General features: G+C 42.5%; 1 pseudogene; it reads left to right on the top strand.

The window, feature by feature from the left end:
• Positions 1-3,227: 3,227 nt before the first annotated feature.
• Positions 3,228-20,625, top strand: LOC116751047 (annotated as a pseudogene).
• Positions 20,626-21,001: the final 376 nt, after the last annotated feature.

The raw sequence follows: 21,001 nt of genomic DNA, 5'->3' as shown, positions 1-21,001 counted from the left end.
AATGGGTTTACCTTCTCCATTTCACTGGCAGGGGGCAGATGCATCAGGCCACCAACAATGACCAGGGCAGGTCTGAGGTCAGACTCAGCACAGAGGGGTCCCAACACCCGAGAGCCCGAAAAGACTGGGTATCGCAGAATCTCATCTCAGAACCCCTCTCCCCCCAGGGCCCTCCCAGAGTCTTCCCACTAGAGTGGCCCACAGTCCCACTCCCAAAGGAAATCTGGACCTCCACTCACCCCACCAGCTGCATCAGAGGGGAGAGAGTCACTCTTCACATAGCCACAGGGTGTTACAGAAAAAAATGTGTCTCCACTATACACTAGGCAATTAGAGACAATTTGTTCCCACTTTACACTAGTCAATGAGTATCTTTGTATTTTGTCCTTTTGCTAAATCTGGGATCTCCAAAATGAGGTTCCCAAAACTCCGTTTAATGCAAAAAGAAAGAGAAAAGAAAGAAAGAAAACTCAGTGTCTTCTTTTTGAAGTAAGCAGGGCTCTCATAGTCTGTCTGCCCTGCACACTGTTTCCAAACTTGGGAGGAGTAAGTTTTCCCCAGACCCATTCCCTCTGGGTGAGGGGCAGATCAAACCACTGTAGCTTAGATAAAATTTCATGCAGCCCTAGACTTGGAAGGTTCTGGGTTCTGACCTGCATGACCTTGAGCAGCCATCTGACATGCCTAAGCCTCTGTGTTTTCATCCCTATAATGGGGATGCTTGTTGAGAACTCACTGGGATAATTCTCTTAATAAAGACTATTAATACAGGGAGGTCAGGTGTTCCACAGCTAAAAACATGCCCAGATAGTAACAAGTGTCTAAGCATGCACCCCCATCCCCACCACCAAACTCACATTGTACTTTTAAAGGCCAGAACTTTCTTCAGCGAGGGCACTCCTGTCCCTCCCATTGCACATGGCCCTGAGGGGCTGGGATCTCCTGGGTGAGCTCCAGACCCCAATCCTCCCTAGGAGTTCAAGGTGATGCTACTGACTGTATGTCCCTCCTTGCCCCATCCAGTATGAAGATGAGTTCACTTTTAACCTAAAGAATGCCTACAGGATGTAAGCACCCCCCAGGAAGGTGCAATGGAGAAGCTGCCAGGGTCCATGGTACCAGCCTTTCCAGGTAGAAGTATCTCCATCACCACCTTCCTTTTCACATAGCCGGCCTTCACCACAGGCCAACAGGTCCTAGACCAGCTGCTCACGAGGTGAGCGTCCCCAGCCTCTTTGGCACAGTAGTGGTTCTGCCCACTGCCGACTGTATGTTTTGGGAATGTCACCATATGTATCGGAGCCTTAGTTTGCTCCTCTAAAAAGTGGATGGTAAAGGATAAACTTCAAAGGGTTCTTGTGGGCATTAATGGATCACCCATGGCAGGTGCTCACCTGGTACCTAGCTCTCAGAAAGGGCTTCCAGTCACACTATGGTTATTCATCTTTTTTCCCCCAGTTTTACTGAGATATAATTGCCATACAGGACTGTTTAAATTTAAGGTCCACACCATAATGATCTGACTTACATACATCATGAAAAGACTACCAAAGTTTAGTGAACATCTATCACCTGATACAGATACAAAATATACAGATCCTCATCCTTATTTATCTTATAACTAGAAGTTCCTACTTTTTGATTGCCTCCATCCAATTTCCCCTCCCCAACCCTCACCTCTGGTAACCACAAACCTAATCTCTTCTTCTATAAGTTTGTTCATTTGTTTTTGAAGTATAAATGGCCTACAATACTATGTTAGTTCCTGTTACACAATGTAGCGATTTGGCATTTTTACACATTTCAAAATTATCACAAGCCTATTAAGATCTGTCACCATACAAAGATATTACATAGTTATTGACTTTATTCCCCACACTGTACATTTCATACCCGTGACTCATTTATTTTGCAACTGGAAGTCTGTACCTCTTAACTGCCCTCACCTACTTCTCCCTCCACTTTTCTCCCCTCTGGCAACGACATACTTGTCCTCTGTATCTGTGACTCTGTTTCTGTTTTGTATGTTTTCTTATTTGTTTTGTTTTTTAGACTCCACATATATGTGAAACCCCCTAGGTCCATCCATGTTTATGGTTGTCCATCTTTATTTTTTCTCCCTCCCCCATTAAAACACATCCGCCTCACGCCTCAATAACCTCTGGCCCTTCTCAGTGTGGAAAAGCACGTGGAAAGCACCCCGTTTTTCCATTTGTCAAGGAGACTGAGATTTCTTCTAGCTGATCTGATCCTTGTCCTTGGTGTTGCCAGATGAGGGATCTCTGGAAGCAGCAGAGGGGCCCCAGGACCACCCAGATATCTGGGATGCTTGTGCTTGGAGATCATTCATTCAAAAATGCAGATCAAGCACCTACTACATGCAGCCAGTTTTTGAGATACTTAACATAACTCAGTGAATGAAGCAGACACAATCCCCGGGCCTCAATACTAGACAGAGAGTTGGACATGCACACTAGATACCATACACAGCTCCTGTCCACGTACATCACATGTGATGCCATCATAGGCTTCTACACATCTGGAGGCATCTTCCTATTTTCTGATGAGGATGATGAACCACAGGACTTACTGAAACAGTGAGTGGCCTCTGGGTGTGGAAGGAGGGCCTCTTGCCTCTACAGAACAGGGTGGGACAGTACAAGAGGGTTGGGACCGGCAAAACGCTGGATCTCACACATCTTTTGATTCCCATGGAAAAGCGAGGCCTTGTGGCTTCCACTCCAGGAGGAAAGTAGTGAAAAAGAACTGTGGGTAAGGTCCCAGGACCCTGGGGACAAGAGCGGAGGCTGGGCTGTACCATCCCCTGGAAACTTATCTCCATTGTAGGTCCAGCTCAATCTGTGGATGTGTGGACCTACTTCTCCCTACCTTCTCCAGCCCTCATCCTGGTGCCAGAGAACCTGAACTGACTGCTCTGGAAGTGACCAGAAGGAGGGTCTGGAAGAGCTAGGTACAGGATGGTTTCGGGGTGGGCAGGAGTCAGGAACCATATAGCCTGGAATGTGCCAAAAGCCAGCCCTGAGAGGCGACTAGAGGAAGTTTGGTGTTCTGGCAGGGGACGGGAGGGAGATTTGGAGGAGGCTACTAAGGGTCCCAGCTGCTCCATGTGGGAGTCTAGGTTGGGCCAGGAGACTGAGGGTGAGGGCTATCAGTGGAGGGTCCATTGCAGCACCTGAGAGGGGGCGCTCATTACCAACCCCACCCTGATGGCAGAGGACTGCATCCCCTTCCTCAACACATTCCTGTTACCTGCTGCAGCTGACCACTGTGATGGAGGATTATCTGGAGGTGAGTGAGCCTGGGCGTGGGGTGGGGGGGGATCCTGTGGTTAGAAAGGAGGGAGTCCCTTCCTGCCTAAGGTCTGAGTCGGCCCGTTTGTCATCAGAGAAAGTTGAGTTAGAAGGTCTCTGGCCTCAGTTCCCCTGTTGCCCCATCTCTGGAGCCCAGAGCCAAGCCCAGGTCCAACTCCTGCTTCTGGGCGTGTGTGTCCCCTGCTGGGCCCTGGCAGTAGTGCGGTATGAGAAGGGGTGTTGATGGGGGCTAGTTATGGGCTCAGAGGTCTGTTTCTGACAGACTTTGGCTGTCTGCCTTCCAAAGCAAGGTGATCAACTTTCTGAAAAGGAGAGAGGTGAGCAGCTGTGGTCTCACTGTAGGGAAGTGTAGAAATCAGGGGTCCCAATGGGCAGGACCCTCTCTGGCTCTAACCCTTGGATCTTACACTTGTTGGGAGAGTTTGATACACAAAACAGGAAAGAGCCATCCCATTAATGGGTGGGGGTAGGGGCTGACATCAAGGACAGCTTCCTGGAGGAGGAGCTATTTAAACCCAGTTGGGACATGAGGCAGGGCCTGGATGGAAGTGGAGGCAAAGGAGGGTCTCCATGTGAGGAAAGACAGAGGACCAGCCCCCTGTCCCACTCCTCACCCCCAGGAGGTCCCAACAGTTCCCCGACCCAGGCCTTATCTGTGAGTCCTCAGATGGTAGTTTTGACTGAAGACGCACTGCATGCAGGAAAGGCAAACCTACATCTAGAGTAAGTGCCTCTCCCAGAAGGAACAAAACATTGCTCCTTCAATGGCCAAATTTATCCAATGTAATCACCTGCCACCGAGGGCTGATCATCCCAGGGAGTGGTGATATCTCAACCCTTGCTGAGAACCATCTGAAGACCACCAGAACAGCTCTTCTACAACTAAGGCTGTAAAGAAAGAGCCACAGGGAGTCTGAGAGGAGGGGCAGAGAAGCAATTTAGTCAAGACCCACAGCCACTGCCAGCACATGTGCCTGTGCACACTTAGGAAGGAGGTGAACCAGCTTGGCCGGGGCCTGCCATGGGTCAGGGCAGAGACTGCCACTGCCAGCATGTGCCCACTTATGAGCACTTGGCAAGGAGAAGAGCAAGTTCAGTAGTGTGGGTCAAATGCCTGCAGCCCCAACCCAGCCTCTAACCAAGGCGAGTAAACCAGGGAAAAACTGGAACCAGCTCACAAGTGCAACCCCAAGCCCTTGGGCACTGGACATGCCCCCCAACCAAGGTAGAGTCTGCCATCACCTCCCTCAGAGCTCCTGTTCCAGCAGCATGGGCACTGGCCTCAACCCCAATAGGGCAGTGACTACCATTCAGCCTAGGGGAAATCTCAGCTTTCAAATGGCTTCTGCTGTAGCCCCTCCAACTCAAACACTACCAAATTCCCACCAAGGCAGCGGCTGCCATCGCACCCCAGGGAAGTCGTGGTCCAGGATGACTTCAGATCCAGCTGTCTCACCAAAGCCACTAGGCACATGCAGAACACACAGGGACACTCTCACAAAAGGACATACCATCAAGACCGCGATAAGTAACTGTTTCACCTAATTTCTTAGAAACAAAGAGGGAAAGTTAAGCAAAATAAGAAAACAGAACATGTTGCAAATGAAAGATAAAACCCCTGAAAAAATTCCTAATGAAACAAAGATAATTCACCTGATAAAGAATTCAAAGCAATAGTAATAAAAATGCTAACCTAACTTGGGAAAAGAATAGATGAACACAATCAGCACTTCAACAAAGAACTAGAAAATATAAAAAAGAACCAGTTAGAGATGAAGAATTTAATAACTGAAATGAAAAATACACTTGAAGGAATCAACAATAGATTAGGCAATACAGAAGAATGCGTACGGGATTGGGAGATAGAAAAGTGGAAATCACCTAATCAAAACAGCAAAAAGAAAAACAAATCGTTAAAAGTGAGGATAGGTTAAGGAACATTTGGGACAACGTCAAGTATACTAACATTCTCATTACAGGGGTCCCAGAAGAAAAAGAGAGAGAGAAGGGGACCAAAAATGTATTTGATGAAATTATGGCTGAAAACTTCACTAACCTGAAGGAGGAAACAAATATCTAGGTTCAGGAAGCACAGACAGACCCAAACAAGATGAACCCAGAGACTCACACCAAGACACCTCATAATTAAAATAGCAAAAGTTAGAAATGAAGAACTTTAAAGGCAGCAAGAGAAAAATAATCACATACAAGGGCATGCCCATAAGGCTATCACCTGATTTTTTTAGCAGAAACTTTGCAGCCCAAAAGGGAGTGGCATGATATATTTAAATTACTGAAAGGAAAAAACCTACAACCTAGGATACTCTTCCCAGCAAGGTAATCATTCAGAATTGAAGGACAGATAAAGAGTTCCCCAGACAAGCAAAAACTGAATTAATGACTACTAACCCAACCTTACAAGAAATGTTCAAAGTTCTCCTTTAAGAGAAAAAGAAAAGGCTACAACAAGAAATAAGAAAATGGAGGTAGGGAAAAAGTCATTGGTAAAGGCAAATATATAGAAAAGCAGTGCATCAACAATTTAAATAAGCTAGTACAAAGGTTAAAATAGAGAACTCTTTAAGTCAACTATAACTACAATAGACAGTAAAGAGATAGGCATGAATATATAAAATATGACATCAAAACATAAAACGTGGGGGAGGAGTAAAAATGCAGATCTTTTAGAATGGATTTGAACTCAAATAATTATCAGTTTAAAACAAGTAGTACAATTATAGGTCAATACACATGAACTCCGTGGTAGCCACAAATCAAAAACCTACAACAGATGCACAAAAATTAGAGAGAAAGGGATACAAACATTAACACTAAAGAAAATCATCAAACCACAAGGGAACAGACTAAAAGAAGAAAAAAAATAGAACTACAAAATAAATAAAAAACAAGTAACAAAATGGCAACCATTACATACCAATCAATAATCACTTTAAATGTCAATGAACTAAATGCCCCAACCAAAACATGTAAGGTACCTAACTAGATAAAAAGGCAAGATCTATCTATATACTGCCTACAAGAGACCAACTTCAGAGCTAAAGACACACACAAACTGAAAGTAAGAGGATGGAAAAAGATATCCATGCAAATGGAAGTGAAAAGAAACCCAGGAGAGCAACACTCATATAACACAAAGTAGACTTTAAAAAAAAGTCTATATGAAAAAATGAGGAAGGGCATTATATAATGATAACTGGGTCAATACAAGAAGAGAATATAACATGTTAAATACACATGCACCTAATATAAGAGCACCTAAATATATAGAGCAAATATTAAAAACATAAAGAGAGAAACTGCCAGGAATACAGTAATAGTAGGAGATGTAACACTCCACTTACATCAATGGATAGACCATCCAGACAGAAAATCAATAGGAGACAGAGACCTTAAATGACACTTTAGACCAGATGAACTTAATAGATATTTATAGGACATTCCATACAAAAAGAACAGAATACACATTCTTTTTCAGTGCACACGGAACGTTCTCCAGGATAGATGACATGCTAGGCCACAAAACATTACTCAGTAAATTTAAGAGGACATAATTTATATCAAGCATCTTTTCTGACCACAACAGTATGAAGTTAGAAATCAATTACAGGAAGAAAAATAGAAAAAACACAAATGCATGGAGACTAAATAACACGCTATTTTTAAAAAATGTATCAACAGATAAACCAAAGAGGAAATCAGAAAATCCCTAAGACAAATGAAAGTAAAAACACAACTTTCCAAAATCTATGGAACATTGCAAAAGCAATTCTAAGGGGGAAGTGTATAGCAATATAGATCTACCTAAAGAAACAAGAAAAATATCAAATAAACAACCATCAAAAGGAATTAGAAAAAGAAAAACAAACAAAGCCCAAAGTCAGCAGAAGAAAGAAAATAATAAAGATCAGAGTGAAATAAATAGAAACCAAAAAAACAAAAAACCCTAGAAATATCAATGAAAACAAGAGCTACTTTTTGAAAAGATAAACTAAATTGATAAGTCTTTATCCCGGTTCATTAAGAAAAAAAGAGAGAGGACCCAAATAAACAAAATTAGAAATGAAAGAGGAAAAGTTAAAACTGGTATCACAGAAATGCAAACAATCATAACAGAATACTACAGTTATATGCCAACATATTGGACAACTTAGAAGAAATTGAAACATACAAGCTTCCAAGATTGAATCAGCAAGAAATAGATAACCTGAACAGACTGATTACTAGTACTGAAATTGAATCAGTAATCAAAAAGCTCCCAAAAAACAGAAGTTCAGGACCACATGTCTTCAAAGGGAAATTCTACCACATATAAAGAAGAATTAATACCTATCCTTCTCAAACTATTTCAAAAATCTGAAGAGAAGGCAACACTCCTAAAATCATTCTATGAGGCCAATATTACCCTGATGCCAAAGCCAGACAATGACACTGCAAAAAAGAAAATCCCAGGCCAACATCTCTGATGAATATAGATAAAATACTCAACAAAATATTAGCAAGCCAAATTCAATACATAAAAAGCATCATACACCATAATCAAATAGGACATATCCCAGGATGCAAAGATGGTTCAATATCTGCAAATCAATCAATGTGATGATACAGCACATTAACAAAACAAAGAATAAAAATCACATGATCATCTCAAAAGATTCAGAAAAAGCATTTGACAAAATTTAACATCCATTCATGATTAAAAAAAACTCTCAACAAAGTTGGTACAGACAGAACAGATCTCAACATAATAAAGGCCATTTACGACATACCCATAGCTAACATCACACTGAACCATGAAAAGCTGAAAGATCCGGAACAAGACAAGGATATCCACTCTCACCATTTATATTTAACATTGAACTGGATGTCCTAGCCACAGCAATCAGACAAGAAAAAGAAATAAAAGGCATCCCAATTGGAAGGGCAGAGCAAAACTGTCACTATTTGCAGATGACATGATACTATTATACATACAGAAAACTCTAAAGTCTCCATTAAAAGACTATTAGAAGTAAAAAATGAATCAGTAAAGTTGTAGAATACAAGATTAGTATACAGATATCTGCTGTTTTTCTATATGCTAATAATAAAGTATTAGAAAGAAAAAGTAAGAGAACAATCCCCTTTATAATTGAATCAAAAGAATGAGATACCTTGGGACTTCCCTGGTGGTACAGTGGTAAAGAATCCACCTTCCAATGCAGCAGATGCGGGTTTGATCCCTGGTCAAGGAACTAAGATCCCACACGCTGTGGGGCAACTAAGCCCATGTGCCACAACTACGTTGAGCTTGCATGCCTCAACGAGACAGCCCCCATGCCTCAAAACTACAGAGCCCAAATGCACTGGAGCCCACGTGCCACAACTAGAGAGAGAAAACCTGCATGCCACAACTAGAGAGAAGCCCAAGCGCTGCAACTAGAGGGAAGCCCAAGCGCCGCAACAAAGAGACTGTGTACTGTAACGAAAGATCCTGCATGCCTCAACGAATATCCCATGTGCCACAACTAAGACCCAATGCAGTCAAAATAAATAAATAAATAAGATACCTAAGAGTAAATTTAACCAAGGCGGTGAAAGGCACATACTCTTAAAACCGTAACACACTGATGAATAAAACTGAAGATGATTCACGTAAATGTAAAGATATCCCATGTTCATCAACTGGAAGTATTAATATTGTTAAAATGTCCACACTACCCAAAGCAATCTACAGATTTAATGCAATCTCTATCAAAATATTCATGACATTTTCCACAGAACTAGAACAAATAATCCTAAAATTTGTATGGAACCACAAAAACCCCAAATGGCCAAAATAATCTTGAGTAAAAAGAACAAAGCTTGAGGTATTATGCTCCCTGACTTCAGACTATACTACAAAGTTACAGCAATCAAAAGAGCACGGTACTGGCACAAAAAAAAGACATATAGACCAATGGAAAAACATAAAGAGACCAGAAATAAACCCATGCACATGTGGTCAATTAATCTACGATGAAGGAGGCAAGAATATACAATGGGGAAGACAGTCTCTTTAATAAGTGGTGTTCAGAAAACTGGACAACTACATGTAAACTAATAAAATTAAAACAATTTTTCAAACCATATACAAAAGTAAACTCAAAATGGACTAAAGACCTAAATGTATAAAACTCCTAGAAGAAAGCATAGGAAGCACACTCTTTGGCATAGGTCTCAGCTATATACTTTTGGATCTATCTCCTCAGGCAAGGAAAGCAAAAGCAAAAAATAAATAAATGGGACCTAATCAAACTTAAAAGCTTCTGCACAGTGAAGAAAACCATCAACAAAAGGAAAATACAACCTACTGAATGGGAGAAAATATTTGTAAATGATATATGTAATAAGAGACTAATAATCAAAATAGAGAAAGAACTCATACAACTCAATATCAAAAAAAAATCCAATTAAAAATGGGCAGGAGACCTGAACAGACATTGTTCCAAAGAAGACATACAGATAATATATAAAAATATCAAATCACTATGCTGTACACCTGATGCTAAAATAATAAGTCAACTATACTTTGATTTAAAGACAAAAAGAAAAGGAAAGAAAGAACCAGGCTTGTGAAGATCTGAGGAAGAATGTTCTAAGTACCCAAGCACAGGAATGAGTTTGTCAGTCACTGCGGTCAGAGGGAAGGCCTGAGCAACTGGAGTGATGAGCAAAGGGGGAGAGAGGCAGAAGCAAGGTCAGGGAACCAAAAGAGGCCACTCTTCAGAAGGCCTGATAAGCCAAGTAGTTTGAATCTTTTTTAGGGCCAAACAGAAACCTCTGGAGAGCTCCTTCCATTCAGAAGAGTAATGTTAGAGTTCTCATAGCACAAGAATAGCTCAGCACTGAGGCTCCTGGTCCCATTTTGGCTGCCATCAGAGCATCAGATGATGGGATATTGAGGTAAGAAGAGTAAGTACTGAGATAAATTATAATTAAATGGTAATTATAGTACTGAGGTTCTAATTGGAAAGTCATAATAATCCAAACCCTACAGAAGCAACACTCAAGCTGGGGCACTATAGATTTATCTGGATGAGCAATTATTTTTCAAAGACACTTGGACACTACAGTATACATTTTTGCTCTGCCATAATGAATGACATTTAAACAAAACTGAAGATGGAACAGAAAAGACTGTTTACAAGAGGTGGTCCAGGCACCAGGAGGCTCTGATAAACAGAACACCCTTTACTTAGGTTACATATAGCTTAATATAGAGTATAATATTGAGTGCAATATTCGGTATATTCAATAATACTCTAATACTGAATATAGCTTAATTATATACAGTTTAATATTGAGCTATATATACCAGACCATATAAAAAATGTGATCACTTTTCTATAGAAGCTAATATTTAATATTGAGAAGACCAAAGATATCCTACGGTAGGTAAAGCACATAAAACTGTACATCTACTCTTACAGTAAGTAGCTAACAAATGTTCAAATGAATAAATGAATGCTTAGATTTCAATCACTTGTCATTCAATAAAAATATGCTATTTAATTGAGATTATCTGATTTACAAGTTAGTTTGAATAACATCTCAATTTTTTTTAATTTATTTATTTATGTTTACTTTTGACTGTGTTGGGTCTTTGTTGCTGCGTATGGGGGCTACTCTTTGTCGCAGTGTGCAGGCTTCTCACTGTGGTGGCTTCTCGTGGAGCACGGGCTCTAGGTGCGTGGGCTTCAGTAGTTATGGCATGCACGCTTCAGCAGTTGTGGCTCAGGGGCTCTAGAGTGCACAGTCAGTAGTTGTGGCACATGGGCTTAGTTGCTCCATGGCATGTGGGATCTTCCCGGAACAGGGCTTGAAACTGTGGCCCCTGCACTGGCAGGCAGATTCCTAACCACTGCACCACCAGGGAAGCCCCTACATCTCAATTTTTATGACAGAATTTAAGTCTATCTGATATAAGGGATGCTTGGTATTTTATTATACTTTATTGATAAAGAAAAAATTTTAAAAATGAGGCTTTAACATTAGCAATTCCATTCTAATATATTGGGAATTATCATAGGTATAGTCAATTTGGGGCATAAATTTTATTTCCATAAAGACAACTTGGGGGGAGTAAAAGTATTTTGATAAAAGCTATCATAAAGTACACTTTTCTTAAATTAGCATTCACAGAAGAGGTAAATCACAGGAAAATGCTTTAAAAAACTATCTAAAGATAGTCCTTGTGGATAACCAAAAACATTAAAAATAGATAACTGACCTAAGCACATGATAATATCAATCAACTATTATGGCAATCAGGCAGTATACCTGGTTATTTTTCATACACTGCCTTCTCTTTTCTTTTCATGAGGTATAAATTACAATCAGTGAACTGCACATATCTTAAGAATATAGTCCAATGGGGTTTAAAATATGTGTACACCCTATAAACAGCACCCATACTACAGAAACTTCCCTCTAGGCCTTTCCCAATCAATCTCTTCACCTTCTGCTTGAGGCAATCATCACCATAGCTTAGTATTATCAGTTTTAAAAACTCATTGATAATCAAACACCTACAGCCCTCCGCTCTACCAGCTGAGCTACAAAAATAAACTCAAAATGGATTAAAGACCTAAATGTAAGGCCAGACACTATCAAACTCTTAGAGGAAAACATAGGCAGAACACTCTATGACATAAATCACAGCAAGATCCTTTTTGACCCACCTCCTAGAGAAATGGAAATAAAAACAAAAATAAACAAATGGGACCTAATGAAACTTAAAAGTTTTTGCACAGCAAAGGAAACCATAAACAAGACCAAAAGACAACCCTCAGAATGGGAGAAAATATTTGCAAATGAAGCAACTGACAAAGGATTAATCTCCAAAATTTACAAGCAGTTCATGCAGCTCAATAACAAAAAACAAACAACCCAATCCAAAAACGGGCAGAAGACCTAAATAGACATTTCTCCAAAGAAGATGTACAGATTGCCAACAAACACATGAAAGAATGCTCAACATCATTAATCATTAGAGAAATGCAAATCAAAACTACAATGCGATATCATTTCACAATGGTCAGAATGGCCATCATCAAAAAATCTAGAAACAATATATGCTGGAGAGGGTGTGGAGAAAAGGGAACCCTCTTGCACTGTTGGTGGGAATGTAAATTGATACAGCCACTATGGAGAACAGTATGGAGGTTCCTTAAAAAAACTACAAATAGAACTACCATATGACCCAGCAATCCCACTACTGGGCATATACCCTGAGAAAACCATAATTCAAAAAGAGTCATGTACCAAAATGTTCATTGCAGCTCTATTTACAACAGCCAGGACATAGAAGCAACCTAAGTGTCCATCAACAGATGAATGGATAAAGAAGATGTGGCATATATATACAATGGAATATTACTCAGCCATAAAAAGAAACAAAATTGAGTTATTTGTAGTGAAGTGGATGGACCTAGAGTCTGTCATACAGAGTGAAGTAAGTCAGAAAGAGAAAAACAAATACTGTATGCTAACACATATATATGGAATCTAAGAAAAAAAAAAAAGGGTCATGGAAATCCTAGGGGTAAGACGGGAATAAAGACACAGACCTACTGAAGCATGGACTTGAGGATATGGGGAGGGGGAAGGGTAAGCTGTGACAAAGTGAGAGAGTGGCATGGACATATATACACTACCAAATGTAAAATAGATAGCTAGTGGGAAGCAGCCGCATAGCACAGGGAGATCAGCTCGGTGCTTTGTGACCACCTAGAGGGGTGGGATAGGGAGGGTGGGAGGGAGGGAGATGCAAGAGGGAAGAGATAAGGGAACATATGTATATGTATATCTGATTCACTGTTATATAGCAGAAACTAACACACCACTGTAAAGCAATTATACTCCAATGAAGATGTTAAAAAAAAAAAGAAATGAAGAGTGGGAAAGACTTCTGATGCAATGGAGACTTAATAAAGATTTGATTTTGAATCAATAAAAAAATTCATTGAATAGAATTATATTACTACTTAGCAATAAAAAAAGAATGAACTAATTACAGATACAACATGGATGAACCTCCAAATCACTAAGCTGGGTGAAAGAAAAACCATACACAAAAGTAGTATATAATGCATCATTCCATTTATATAAAATTCCAAAAAAATCCAACTAACCCTTGCTGACAGAACTCAGAGCACTGGTTGTCTGGGGACCAGGGAGAGGATAAGCAAGAGGAATTACAAATGAGCATAAGTAAATGTGGGAGGTATATTCATATGTCAAAACTTACCAAATTGTACACTTTAAATATGTGTAGTTGATTTTTTTCAACTATATCTCAGTAAAGCTTAAAATCATAACTCAAACGGCATATCAGTTTGCTGGATAAGAAAAATTTACTTTGCAAGTCACACAGAGCTTACGTATTCAATAAGTAATTAAGCTTTCAAAATGTGTTTTAACTTAGAAAAGGTTTCACCATTTTTCCTCCAAATATTTTTCTCTAATGCAATTTTTCTTCCATTCCATGAATCCAATTCCATGTGTGTTCAATACCAATGTTGTCCTACAATAAAGAGGTCAATACTGCTCTTTTTATTTTTTTTCACTCTGGGCTTTTGTTTGGTTTATTTCTATTGATTTGCAAGTTCACTGATCTTTTCTCATTGTCCAGTCTGTTGTTATGACCTCATTTCATCTCACTTCTCAAATTTCCATTTGACCCCTTTTTAGTTTCCATTTTTCTATTATGAACCTCTATCTGTTCATCCATTATATCCATCTTTACCTTAAAGCTTTGAAAATATTTATAATACTGTCTTAAATTCTTTTTGAACAGAAGGCTCCAGTTAAATCTTCTTTCGGTTCAAATTATAAAACAATTGTATGTGTCATTTAAATAAGGGAGTAGACTTCCTTATTTAATGTTTTATTTACTTTCAACGTACAGCTCAAAGCACAAACACTGTTCACTTTAAACCCAAACCCTTTCCTTCCCCTGTTTATTCAATATTTTGGACACATACTATGACATATGCACTGGACCTAAATTCAAGAGTTCTGTGAAAACCATATCATTGGAAGAAGGAATTCATTGATCTACTGTATTTTTCAAGGGCTTCAGCCTCATATTTGGTTATATGTTACTAACTGATCCACTAAAATAAGATGGCAAAAAACCCAGCTCTATTTTTGGAAACACAATTTTCCTCATTATTTTTTTACAAGTTGTATGCACCTATTGTCTTCTGTTATTAAGAAACGAACAAAATAATGTCTTAGTCCAGATTTGTTTTTAAGCAATGCTTCACTTTATACTTTTTGTTGAGGTATAAATCACAAAAAATAAAATGCGTATGTCTTAATAATACAGTTCAATGATTTTGACAATGACTGGGTAACAACCACTGAAATTAATATACAGAACATTTCTATCACTCCCAAAATTTCCCTCATTCCCCCTTTCCAGTTAGTCTGCTTTCCCCAGAGGTAACCAGTTTCTCATTTCTACTAACATGGTATAGAACTGCCTGTTCTTGGAACTTATATAAAATGAAGTCATATATAAGTACTCTTTTGCGTCTAGATTCATTCAGTCAGATACTATTTTTAAGATTTATCCATGTCGTTTCATCAATCAAAAGTTCGTTCTTTTTAACTGTTAAGTATTCCATTGTATAAATATACTACAATTTCTTTACCCATTTTCGTATTGATGGGCCTCTTGGATTGTTTTCAAACTCTGGCTATTACTTTGTACAGACCTGCTATGAATATTCTCTTATACACATTTTCATAGACATATGTTTTCATTTCTCTTGGCTTAATACCTAGAAATGGAATTTCTGTGTCATAGATGTACTCACTTTATATATCTTTTTCCACTCCTCAAACTGAATTTATTTGTGTTTTTAGATATTATAAAATATATCCTGTAAACAACATGTAGATAGGTCTTGCTTTTTATCCAGTCTTGTAATTTCCTTCTCTCTATTGGAGCATTTAGTCCACTTACATTTAATGGAATTATGGTTTTGTTCAGATCAGTTTAATTCTACTACCTTGGTATTTGTTTTCTATCTGTCCCATCTGTTATGTGTTCTATTGTTCATTTATTTCTATTGTCTTCTGTGCTTACAGAATAATTTTTATCCAATTTTATCAATGTAATTGATTTTTTAGCAATACTTCTTTGTGTGCGTCCACCTATGTGTTGTAATGGTTACCCTATAGATAGTAATACACACACTTAACTTACCACAGTCTCAATTCATAAGATATTAAAGAACAATACAATAACTATACAATGGTATAATTTCACTTAATCCCCACTCAATTCCTTGTATATTAGCCATATGTTTTAATTCAACATATTCTATAAACCCCATACCCATTATTACTGTTTTGTGCTTTAAACAGTCAAGAGTCTTTTAAAGAACTTCAGCAATGTCATGAGCCTAAAACGACTAAAATTAGACTTCAAGGGCATCAAGACAGCCAGAACCTAAAAGGCCAAGATTATAGAGAGAAGAGTTCAAAGAACTGAGCCCAATAGTCTAAGCCGTTTTTCCTCTTGAGGCACTTGCCAGTTTGTAAGTAGTATAGGCTGAGAAGCACAGAAGCGGCACAGAAACTAGCTGCTATGAGTTCGAGAAACTATGCAGGATTTTTCTCAGTTTCATGGCTCTGCGGAGATTTTAAAAATGGGATTAAAGAACCACCAAAAGGATGGGGTTCTGATAAAACCCCCAAGTATTCAATTGGACACCACAAGGGCTACAGTCTATGCTGAGGTTAAGCCAGAAATAGACCAGCCTTACAGACTTGAACCCAGCTGTGAATCAGCTCAGCCTGTTTGAATTAAAGTAATCCACGCCAACTCTAATTGCCTGCCAGAAGCTAAAGAAATCCCCTTTAGAGAAAGATAACATTTCAAGAATCCCTGTAATTTTTACACATAATTTTAGTAATTCAATAAAGACTTTACCAGGTATACAAAATAAAAAATAAGGGGGTGGGGGAGGCGATAGAAACTGATGCACAGGTGATCCAGATACTGGTTTTCAGAAAAAGATTTTAAATGACTGTAAAATGGACGACAAGACAGAGAAATCAACTAGAAAACTAGAATTTATATCAAAAGAATAAAATGGAACTCCTAAAACAAAAAATAATATCAGAAATCAAGGATGCAATGGAGACCACCTCACATCCGACAGAATAGGTAAAATTAAAGCAACGTACTCACAACAGGCCGTGGTGACGGCGGTTCCTGCAGTCGCTGTGAGCTGCGGGTCTCTCCGAGGGCAGCGAGGGCAGCGAGGGCAGCGAGGGCAGCTCTGGGCGCGCGGCTCGCGCGGTTGCGACCCTTTGGATACTGCCCAGCTACGCAGCGGCCTAGACCTCGGCGTGGCTGAGGGCTCCGCGCGGCGAAAAGGCAGCCGCTTGAGCTTGGAGGCGTTTCCGCCCAGCCCGCACATGCGCACCTTCCTGGATGCGCAGAAAGCCAACCTCCCAGGCTTCCACACGCAGGGCTAGGAGTTTGAATGCACCGAGATCGCCTTCCCCAGCCAGACACAGACGCGCCTCCCAAGGTGGCAGCACTAGAGGTCGGGTCCGTGTAGAAGCTGCAGCCGGACAGGTGGACTCGCAGGTGGGCTGACCCGTGCGCATCCTGCAGAACCAGGCGAGAATGAGAACGTGGGCAAGACCAGCCAGTTGGCCAAGTTTAACTTCAAAGAAGATGAAGACGATACTTGTTAGAGGAAGGGTGTCTCATACATGCCTGCAGCTACTGGGGAATACCCGATCCCGACTGCATGGTTTACTGTGATACCAGCAAGAGTGGTTCAGTAGATCACGGAAATGCTTCTGGCAGCCACATTCTAAGTCACCTCTGAGGGCAAAATGCAAAGAGATGACTCTGCACAAGGATGGGCCCCGGGGGAGACGGTTCTGGAGTGTTATGACTGTGTCAGCAGCAAGGCCTTCCTCCTTGGCATCATTCTTACCAAAGCCACCTGGGTCATGGGGCAACTGTGCAGCCAACCCTAAGCCACTCAGAGCAGCCTCAAGAAAACCAGATGAGAGAGTTCACAGTGGAAACCCCGGATCCAGGACCACTACTTCCTGTCCTGGCTGATCACAATCCCTTCTGAGCAGGAACAGCTGTGGGCTCACAGATCACCAGGGAGTAGATGAGCCAGCTGGAGTAGCTCTGCAAGGAAAATCCTTCCACCACCTTGGAGGACCTGGAGAAGCCAGGGGTGGAGACAGGGCCCCAGCATATCATCCCCAGGTAGGAGGACTCTTACCAGTACCAGAACATATTTGGCCCTCTGGTCAAGCTGGAGACCAACTACTCTAAGAAACTGAAAGAGTCCCAGAGTCAAGGTAACATCACTGTCAGGTGGCACCTGGGCCTTAACAAGAAGAGAATTGCCTACTTCACTTTGCCCAAGACTGACTTTGATAATCAGGCTTTAGTAATAATTTGGTTAGGAGACATGCAGCTCATGCAGGGGAACAAGATTTGTCTGTGGTACAAAGGGGACCCGGTGCCCCTGTGGAAAGGGATCGGCCACGTCATCAAGGCTCCTGATAATTATGGCAATGAGATGGCCATTGAGCTGCAGAGTGGTTGTGGGCGTACCTTGGAGGTAACTCATAACTTCCAGGTGGATTTCATGTGGAAGTCAGCCTCGTTAGACAGAATGCAGAGTGTTGAAAACATCTGCTGTGGAGGAGAGCTCCGTGTTGGGCTACATCTACCGTAAACTGCTAGGCGTGATCAGAGAGTGCCAGCTGCCCAAGTACTTCACAGCACAAGAGTTCCAAGACCTCCACCACACTCAGGTTGGCTTTCCGAGGATGGTGCTGTAGAGACCACTGAGCTGGATCCAGGGACCACTAGGCACAGGGAAGATGTGACCTCAGCCACCATCATCTACCATCTGGCTCAGTGGGCCCGTGCTACTCTGTGCCCCAACTAACATAGCCAAGGATCAGCTGACCAAGAAGATCCACTGACCAGGCTGAAAGTCATGCAGCTCTGCGCCAGTGTCCTCGGCTCCCCATTGTGCATCCTGGCCCTGCACCAGCAGATCAGGAACGCAGGTAGCATGCCAGAGCTCCAGAAGCTGCAGTTGCTGAAGGACAAGACCTGGGAGCTGTCCTCTGCAGACCAGAAGCGGTACTTGGCCCTGAAGCAGACTCCTGAGAGGGAACTGCTTGTGAACACAGATGTCACCTGCTGTACATGTGGGTGACCGAAGCTTGCCAAGATGCAGTTTCACAGGGAGCCAGGCCACTGAGCCCTGGAGTGCATGGTCCCTGTGTCCTCAGAGCCAAGCAGCTGATCCTTGTGGATGACCACTGCCAGCTGGGCCTCATGGTGATATGCAAGAAGGCAGCCAAGGCTGGGCTGTCCCAGTCACTCCTTGAGTACCTGGTGGTGCTGGGCACCTTTCCCATCTGCATCATCCGCCTCCAGGTCCAGGATCAGAGGTACCCTGCACTCAGCGCCTTCCTGTCCAACATCTTCTGCAAGGACCCTTGTCAGAACAGCAGCAGGTCATGTGAAGATGCTCTGTGCGACCCAGGGCCAGGAGATCATCAGGTCAGGTACCTCCTACCTAACAGGCCAGAAGCTGCAAACATAGAAAAGATCACCACAAAGCTAATGAAGACAGCTGCCAAGCTGGACCAGATTGCCATCATCGTGTCCGTCATCATGTCCTATGAGGGCCAATGCTCCTACCAGCGCAGTACATGCAGCTCAGTAACTCCCTGCACACCAAGCCCTACCAAGAGGTGGCGAATGGCAGCGTGGATGTATTTCAGGGGCTCAGGAACAATTTTATCATCTTCTGCATGTGGGCAGGTAAGCACCAAAGCATTGGATTTTTAACCAACCCCAGGCACTTAATGTGGCCCTGACCAAAGCACATTATGGGCAACCCAGGGGCCCTGTCCATGCAGCTGCTCTGGAACCACCTGCTGAACTACAACCAACTGCTGGGGGCGGGGCCACTGAACAATCTGCAGGAGAGCCTCATGCGGCTCAGCAAGCCCAGGAAGCTAGTCATCACCATCAACCTTGGAGCCCACTTCATGACAACATCCATGTGTGACCCCGGAAAGCCATTATCCCGGGATCAATCTATGATCAGAGCAGCCAGGGCCAGCCTTTGAACATGTGCTTCCAGACCCATGACCAGATCAGCATGATCAGTGCCTACCCCAGCCTCCACAGTCCCCATCGCCTCCAACCTGGTCATGCCACCCATGCTGCCACCGGGGTATTTTGGACAAGCTAACAGGCCACCCACAGGTGGGGTACCCCAAAAGGCAAGACTGGTCATGGGGGATTCTAGAAGAACAGCTTTGGGCCTCCTGGGCCAGCCAGAGGAATCTCCTCAACAGCCAGGCATGTGCCATCAAATCTGTCTCACAGGGTGCCCTGCGGACAGGCTGCATCTCCAGGTGCACCTTCCAGGTGAGTCAGGCCCACCTCTCCCAGCCCAAGCTGTTGTAAGACAGTTGTCTTGGCAGCATGACACTGTCACAAGACTCCATATACTCCATGTACCAGGGGCAGCAAGCATAGCAGCCCAGCAGAGTGATGGGGCTGGCCCAGTACTAGAAGGTGGTCTCCTCCACTAGCATCTTATTCTGGGTTAAAAAAGTAAAAATAGGGCTTCCCTGGTGGCGCGGTGGTTGAGAGTCCGCCTGCCGATGCAGGGGACATGGGTTCGTGCCCCGGTCCGGGAAAATCCCACATGCCGCGGAGCGGCTGGGCCCGTGAGCCATGGCCGCTGAGCCTGCGCCTCCGGAGCCTGTGCTCCGCAACGGGAGAGGCCACGGCAGTGAGAGGCCCGCGTACCGCAAACAAACGACAAAGTAAAAATAAATGGATACCTGTTTTCCACTGCTGAAACTGAAGCATCATTTTGAGCAACACGAGAGGGAGAGGAACACCCAAGGGAGAGAGGAGCTTAAGTCAGAGCAAGTGCCCAATGCCGGTGCTTGGTGGGGAGGAGGAGGGGGAATGAGAGGTGGGCTCCACCACGGAAGACCACCCACCATCAAGCTTCACCATCCCTGCTGCCAACAAGGCCCAGCGCCCACAATGTCCACACCTGGGTCTGCCACCAGGCCAGAGCGAGGAAGACCCTCATCTCAGAGGAGCCTTTTTCCCTGTTCTGTTCTTTTTCTCTTTTAGTTAAAGGGGAACTACGTTTTAGCAGGAAAAAAACTTCGCACTCTGTGCCCAGTCAGGGCTCCGGGCAGTTGACAGCTGTGCTAGGCTGAGCCCCTTCGAGGTGTGCTGTCCACACCAGCTCTGAAACTGCGGAGGGCATGCTGCCTGTGTTCTAAGAGGGTTTTCCTGTAAAGAAATACATGTTTGGAAGGTTTCTGGTTGCTTTTTAAAGATTCTTTAAAAGAAGTACTGAAATAAAGACTTTCCTGAGTTTGTCTCCCAAATCTGAGTGGTGGACCTGGGTGATGTGAGTAGCTTCCAGAAACAAAGTTTAAACAAACCAATACAACTAGAGACTAGGATCAACACCTGTGATGCAATTGCAAGAGGGGTTTTTGTTTGAAGTTTTAGCTTCCAGCAGCTTCTCCCTGCAGGTGAGGGAGCAGCATTCAGGAACAGGAGTCTCCTT

This window comes from Phocoena sinus, chromosome 3 (genome assembly GCF_008692025.1).
Source record: "Phocoena sinus isolate mPhoSin1 chromosome 3, mPhoSin1.pri, whole genome shotgun sequence".
In the NCBI taxonomy this organism is placed as follows: Eukaryota; Metazoa; Chordata; class Mammalia; order Artiodactyla; family Phocoenidae; genus Phocoena; species Phocoena sinus.
This window is presented reverse-complemented; position numbering and strand designations above follow the sequence as displayed.